Genomic DNA, 8,685 nt, shown 5'->3' with positions numbered 1-8,685 from the left:
TTTGAGCATGTTCTTTCCATCAGAAAGTCAAAGTACTGAGAAAACGCAGAAAAGCTGAGAAAAACGCTGATTTTGGGCGTATCTTGGATGAAATATTAAAGTCACCGCATCACAAAATTTTTAGACCGTAGCTAAACCTCTGTACCAAATTTGAACATTTTCTGTCTATTACTTGATGAAAGAACTGAGAAAACGCAAAAAACCGCTAATTTTGGGCGTATCTTTGGCGTTATTCCAAATTCCTTCTAACACAACATTATTACACCCCAGCTGAGCTTCTGTAGTAAATTTGAACATTTTCTGTTTATTTGTTCTTGATAAAGCTGAGAAAGCGCAAAAAACGCTGAGTTTGGGCGTATCTTTGGCGTTATTTCAAATTCCTTCCAACACAACATTATTACACCCTAGCTTAGCTTCTGTACTAAATTTGAACAATTTCTGTTCATTTGTTCTCTATAAATCTGAGAAAAAGTAAAAAAACGCTAGAAAACATTCATTTTGGGCGTATCTTTGACGTTATTACAACTTCCTTCTAACACAACATTATTACACCCTAGCTGGGCTTCTGTACTAAATTTGAACAAATTCTGTTCATTTGTTCTCGATAAAGCTGAGAAAACTCTAAAAAAACGCGGATTTTGGGCGTATCTTTGGAAATTTTTCCAAATCCGCTCTTAGTGTTCCTCTAAAGGGCCAACTGAACATACCTACCAAATTTAAACGTTTTTGGTCCGGTAGATTCTTAGTTCTGCGAGTGAGTGAGTGAGTGAGTCAGTCAGTCAGTCAGTCAGTGAGTGAGTGCCATTTCGCTTTTATATATATAGATTGAAAAAATATTTCCAGCTCCACTAATATGAAAACAGGATTAAATTCATTAATATAATAATGCCAAACCTATTTCAGCATGAATGAACAAATGCAATTTTTAAAAAATGTAAGACAAAATCAACTGTAAGATGAGCAAAAAATTTGTCGAATTTGCTAATAACAAGGTCGAAAAACTCATCCAGTGAAAATAAAACTTTTCAATAGAAATGTATGTAATTGTTAATAATTTTCTGCTACCGTAGGGAGGTTATATAACCCAAATCAAATAATCAGCTCTAGATTAGGGATTTCAACCACTAAAGAACACAATTTTTTGAGTACGGTAGTATGTGAGTTTAAAATCGAAAAAACATTAATAATCGAATTATGGAATCAATTTTTAACATAATAAGCAATTCAATACATGCTTCAATCGTTATGTCATAGTAACATTTATATATTTTTGGAAAATGTTTTCTCTTCACCTCCATAATTTCAGGCACTTCTCACCAATTACCGCACTACTTGAGCATAGTTTGAATTACCACTTCACTTGGATATTTGTTCTTGAATTATTTATTTATTTATTCAACTTCCAACGGTACAACACCAATTTTACATAAGAATAACATGGAATAATGATGAGAATTGTTGAATGTGTAGAGATTGGATGGGACCCCGAAATGGAGGGTAACTCGAACTGTAAAACTACAAAATTTTAAAATAATTGGTACAACCGAAAAAAATGAATTACTGTGGATAGTTATCACACTAAAATTCATTTTTTTGGAAGAATACAGATTCCACCGTTCAGAAAAATATACCTGCTAAAAACAGGCATTCATAAATGAATCATGAATTATAATTCATATCAATGGAATTCACTAATTAATTTTGCTGTTCATGAGGCTTAATTTAAATTCTAAAAGTTCTTATAGATTATGGTTCCCATGAGTTCTTCCAACTGAAGAACCATAATTTTATAATAATAATTATATCGTGTGACCTGGCTGGCTCAGGTCTGTTGTCAGAGTTTTCAGGTCGCAACTGATCAATTTCAGGGCCTCTGACATGACCTAACAACTGCTTTTTAGGCAGCCGGGACCGACGGCTTAACGTGTCAATCAGAAACACCATAATTTTTATAATTATAGAGAAAGATATTTGAATAAGTCCACTGTGTCTGAATATAATTCCAAATTTTATATGTTTCAGAAAAAAAAAACATTCTAATATTTCACTAGAGTATTTAATGATAAATACTGAGGACAATTGATTGAGTTTCAGATCCTAATAACTTGGAACTTTGATAAATTCGAAAACTCTTCTCAAATGTTGAATCTTTTGATTCAATAATATAGTAAAGTTAATACTTACTAATTGGATGCTCTATTTAAACTTCCTATAGACCTTGCCTTTACTTGAATTATTTATTTATTTATTCAACTTCCAACGGTACAACACCAATTTTACATAAGAATAACATGGAATAATGATGAAAATTGTTGAATGTGTAGAGATTGGATGGGACCCCGAAATGGAGGGTAACTCGAACTGTAAAACTACAAAATTTTAAAATAATTGGTACAACCGAAAAAAATGAATTACTGTGGATAGTTATCACACTAAAATTCATTTTTTTTGAGGATTCCACCGTTCAGAAATAGACCTGCTGAAAACAGGCATTCATAAATGAATCATGAATTATAATTCATTATCAATGGAATTCACTAATTAATTTTGCTGTTCATGAGGCTTAATTTAAATTCTAAAAGTTCTTATAGATTATGGTTCCCATGAGTTCTTTCAACTGAAGAACCATAATTTTATAATAATAATTATATCGTGTGACCTGGCTGGCTCAGGTCTGTTGTCAGAGTTTTCAGGTCGCAACTGATCAATTTCAGGGCCTCTGACATGACCTAACAACTGCTTTTTAGGCAGCCGGGACCGACGGCTTAACGTGTCAATCAGAAACACCATAATTTTTATAATTATAGAGAAAGATATTTGAATAAGTCCACTGTGTCTGAATATAATTCCAATTTTATATGTTTCAGAAAAAAAAACATTCTAATATTTCACTAGAGTATTTAATGATAAATACTGAGGACAATTGATTGAGTTTCAGATCCTAATAACTTGGAACTTTGATAAATTCGAAAACTCTTCTCAAATGTTGAATCTTTTGATTCAATAATATAGTTAATACTTACTAATTGGATGCTCTATTTAAACTTCCTATAGACCTTGCCTTTACTTGACTTACTTATTCATTTTTATTGACAATAGTTCAAGTAAAAATAAGGAAGAATCAGCAGGCATCTAAAGCCGCGTTTACACCAAAGTTATTAACAAAATGTTAATAACTCAATACTCATAGATTCTATTGGACTGAAAGGAACTTGACAAACACATATGTTCATCATGTGTATGATAAGTTATGTTTAATCTAATAGAATCCATAAGGATTAAGTTATAAACATTTTGTTAATAACTTTGGTGTAAACCCAGCTTAACAGAACCTGTCTCAATTCCTAGTTTGAAATTATTAACAGTCAATAATTTACAGATGGAAATTAATGAGATATTGCATTTATTCAAATGCTAATGAATTAATAATTATTATTAATTTGCAGCATTTAATTTGGATTTTCGTTCAATAATAATTATTGACAGTAAATTTCTAAACTACAGATTTCATGGCATGCTCCCAAAAGATATTCAACTGGTAACTGAAATTTATTCTTCGATACTGTAATTTATTCCATATAGATTTAGTTACCATTGAATCGTTATCAGTAGAGTAGTCAGGACAATATTATAATTAAATTTTGAAAAAGAGAACAGGGTACGTTTCATACTACATGATTCAAATCCAATGAATTTTCCACTCTTCATTCATCAACAAACAAGTGCTATCTTATCAAGTTTTTATTTGAATAAAATTGGCTATTTCCTTATTTTCAATAAAAGTCTCAATCCAGAAGGTAAGTCTAATGGTAGAAGAAAACATTGAAATCAATTTTTCTTCGTAAATTTCATGTAGGCTATTATTGTATAGGAATGATGCTTAGTTTTCAGTCCAATAAGGCTTGGTTTTAGCATATAAATTCAATTATTTGAGTTTTTCAATAAAAGTATAATTTTTTCCAGGAATTCAATGATGTTAATAATTCATTGATAATAATTATTCATTGTTGTTTTCAATCATGTAGGTACTGCTTATTATTTAATCACTTTTTGCTATTAAAATGAACGACTAGCAGTCAGATATTTTACAATAAATGAATCATCTTCTTGGCGAACCTGCCGAAAGATCTCGTTGTCACAGTGAGTGATTAATTCATTTATTGTAAAATATCTGACTGCTAGTCGTTATTTTTAATAGCAAAAAGTAAGTTAATAATTATTTAAAGAATTCAATCGATTATTGAAGGAGTTAATCATTCAACAATTATGTTAATTATGCACAGGATTTGATTATTTTTTCCCTTATCATTAACTTGTAGAAGAAAGTTGAAATGGAATGATTTTTTTATTATATTTCATGTATTATTTGATGAAAATAATTTAATGAAATTAGGGCATGGTTTGGAATAATCATGTACGTTATAAAAATGTCAAAGAGGCATGAAGAAACAGTGGAATTGATTAATTATTAGGTACATCATCTGAGATTATTATTAGCGTATGGCTTTGAATGGTGGGGAGACCCAAGGGTAGTTCCACCTCGCCGTATGTAGTCCAAAGTTTCCTAATGGGAAACTGGACACTAAGGTTTTAGTGAGCACAATACTTTAAATTTACACTTTTCACTTCGGAATAAAGTTCATTTTAATGTTAAAAAGTCCAAACATATACAAAACCGAAACAAAATACAAAACCACTAAGCTAAATTTTGACTATAAATTTGAGAAATAAAATATAATTCATAATATATTTTTTTCATTTTCTCTACTATGCTACTGTACTTTACATTTTATTCCCTTCAAAATTTAGTTTACAAAATGAGTCACATAACCCACAAAAATAAACAAATTTTCCTTCTTATCAGTTATTGTATTGCTGAATATTGTTGATTATTGCCAAATTTTTGTTTTTAACATGATATGTAGGCTACAGTTGAATCTCCAGACCTTTTTCAACTATAAATAAATGATTCAACATTCAATATTTGATAGTTTTAACTCAACAGATTCCTGATAATCAACAATTGCGATTATTCATTATTTGTGATTGCAATGATGATTGTATGACCCGACAGCTTTTGATTATTTATGCTATTTGATGAGTAATTCAACTGTAGGAACTCTTGAATCTTCAAAGTCGTAGGTATGCTACATGAACTCTAGTACTTACCAACTAAATCTCAATGAAATAAGGATTCAGTTCATTTGATAATTCATGAACAAAAATAAAACTTAGCTGAATAGCTAAAGACAAATAGCTAAAGACAAATCACACCTTGTTTTCTTTTGGAAAATTGTATTGTATTATGGCAAATAAAGAAAGAAAGAAAAGAATTGGTAAAAATACATATATTTTATAAATATATCAATGTTCACCATTGTGAGGATTCAGCTTGATTTGGAATTTTTTGTATTTTCAAATTCGGGGTGATAAATTTTACCGTATACATTTTCAAATTTACAGAATTTAGCTGAACTTTCCAGGGTTGATATCGACGTTTGCTGAGTCTTGACTCAAAAAAGAATTCTTAGAATAATAATTTTAATACAATACATTAAAACATAATTGTTCAAATAAATATGCATAATTTCTATGATATTGATATTGAAATTATTATTAATACACTTCTAAATTCCTAGAGCTACGTTTACACCAGAGTTGTCAACTGAGTTTTCAATAAATTGCGGAAATTTGTTGCCAATTTCTTGTCGTCATGCCCAGCTACATGTTGTCGTCAACTTGTGGTAATCCTTGTGTAAAATCTGACAAAGCATTTATTGGAACGGTTCCACTTGTTACTCGTTCCGCTACTACGTAGACATCATGTCGTCATTTTGTCCGTCTGCGCTGACCAGTGACGTCACAGTCACGGTTCTTTGCCACTGCTCTAATCAAGTTGGTTTCCTATATTTTTCGTATTTTTCGTCGGGTTATTTGCCGTTGCAATTTTAATATTTGTACTATTCGATTTTTTGGAATTTATTTTGTCTTTAGGCATCTTACTTTCTAGATATTTGCTACTTTTTCACCAAACGTTTGTAAACGTGTTGCTTACGTTTCTAACACATCCGGCATGTTCCTTTTTTCAACGAGCATTTAGCGGTTTCCGTGTCTTTTGCAATGGTTCCTCTAGTCGAGAGTGCATCTACGCTCTTGGTCTAAACCTTTTATCCATATTCATCTGATCTACGAAACGTTTTTAAAAGTGAATTATTCTTCCAAATTAATTCGTTTGTTCTATTCTTCAATTGTGATTCAACTATTCATCGATTTCTTTGCATATTTACTCTGATAAACTTTGTCAAAATTGCAACCTCGTGTGGGCGTTTATCGCTATTTATTTGATCTACAGAACGTTTTAAAGTGTGAATTAATTCTGCAAATTAATTTGTTTGTTCTATTCTTCAATTGTGATTCAACTATTCATCGATTTCTTCGCATATTTACGCTGATAAACTTTGTCAAGTTCACAACCTCGTGTGGGCTTCAACTGCCATTCTTCTAACAATTGGCTTCACCTTGTATAACTCAAACTTTCAAGTTCATCATCTCTACCGTTTGGAAATCATTCTAAAAATTCCACAACTTGAAAGTCGGATTATTCATTTGGGATTCTACACGCTCCTGCCTACATTTCCACTGGGGAATTGGCCTGCTGTGGTGGACGCTTCCATTCTTGTCATCGCATGGCCAGATCACATTGTCGCTTGCTGATGTCCTGTCCCTTTGGATTTTGCGGATTCCTTGCCTGTCTGCCTGGCTGCATCTCCTCTTCAAAATTTTATTCAGGTTACGTAAATCGTTCTATTCAATTTTCATTTACATATATATCAAATAATTGATCTATTGATGTCTATCTTGACATTCAATTCACTGAGGCCACTGACGCCTATTAATTCATTGGATTTGACAGCTACCCTTGGCTTTACAAGTGATTTTCTGAGGCCACTGACGCCTATTAATTGTTTTGTTGATGTCTATCTTGACATTCAATTCACTGAGGCCACTGAAGCCTATTAATGGTTTTATTGATGTCTATCTTGACATTCAATTCACTAAGGCCACCGACGCCTATTAATTCATTGGATTTGACAGCTACCCTTGGCTTTACAAGTGATTTTCTGAGGCCACTGACGCCTATTAATTGTTTTGTTGATGTCTATCTTGACATTCAATTCACTGAGGCCACCGACGCCTATTAATTGTTCAATTGATGTCTAACTTGACATTTAATTTACTGAAGGCCTATGCCGCCTATATTTTAATGTATTCTATTTGTTGAGCACTATCTACAGCTCATTGTCATTTGTTATTATTCCTTTTGTACTATTGATGTCTATCTTGACATTCAATTCACTGAGGCCACTGACGCCTATTAATTGCTCAATTGATGTCTACTTGACATTTAATTTACTGAAGGCCTATGCCGCCTATATTTTAATGTATTCTATTTGTTGAGCACTATTTACAGCTCATTGTCATTTATTATTATTCCTTTTATAAATCATTGTCATTTATTATTATTCCTTTGTAAATCATTAAGATTGAACTTTGCAGCAATAACCTTTCATTATAGCACTCAATTTTTTTTTTCGTGAGATGTAGGCTACAGTAGAATCTCCAGGCCTTTTTTCACTCTAAATAAATAATGCAACATACAATATTTGATTGTTTTAGCTCAACAGATCCCTGATCATCAACAATTGCGATTATTCATTATTTGTGATTGCAATGATGATTGTATGACCCGACAGCTTTTGATTATTTATGCTATTTGATGAGTAATTCAACTGTAGGAACTCTTGAATCTTCAAAGTCGTAGGTATGCTACATGAACTTTAGTACTTACCTACTAAATCCCAATGAAATAAGGATTCAGTTCATTTGATAATTCATGAACAAAAATAAAACTTAGCTGAATAGCAAGACAAATCACACCTTGTTTTCTTTTGGAAAATTGTATTGTATTATGGCAAATAAAGAAAGAAAGAAAAGAATTGGTAAAAATACATATATTATATAAATATCAACGTTAACCATTGTGAGGATTCAGCTTGATTTGGAATTTTTTGTATTTTCAAATTCGGGGTGATAAATTTTACCGTATACATTTTCAAATTTACAGAATTTAGCTGAACTTTCCAGGGTTGATATCGACGTTTGCTGAGTCTTGACTCAAAAAAGAATTCTTAGAATAATAATTTTAATACAATACCACATTAAAACATAATTGTTTAAAAAAATATTCATATTTTTCATGATATTCATATTAAAATCATTAAGTTATTCATACACTTGTAAATTTATAAATCTACGTTTTCACTAAAGTTGTCAACTGAATTTTCAATAAATGGCGGAAAATTGTTGCCAATTTCTCAAGAAGCACAGCTACATGTTATCGTAAACTTGTGGAAATCCTTGTTTTCAACAAAATTTCCGTTTTCACTCAGTGTGGGGAACACTGAGAAAGTTGACAACAAAATGTTCCTCCTTTACTAGTCCACGCCGACTACACTCTCTGGGCATAAAATTGACAACGTTTGTTGCTTTAAATTTGAAAACAGCAACTTGCTTTCTTGATAATTGACAACTTTTTTATAGATAACTGTTCCTATAGACAACTTTGTTGTAAACGTAGCTCAATAATTTAAGGCTGGTCACACACCGATTAGTCAAGACAAGACT

This window comes from Nilaparvata lugens, chromosome 1 (assembly GCF_014356525.2).
Source record: "Nilaparvata lugens isolate BPH chromosome 1, ASM1435652v1, whole genome shotgun sequence".
Taxonomy (NCBI): Eukaryota; Metazoa; Arthropoda; class Insecta; order Hemiptera; family Delphacidae; genus Nilaparvata; species Nilaparvata lugens.
The sequence above is the reverse complement of the archived record's forward strand: the minus strand, read 5'-3'. Positions refer to the sequence as shown.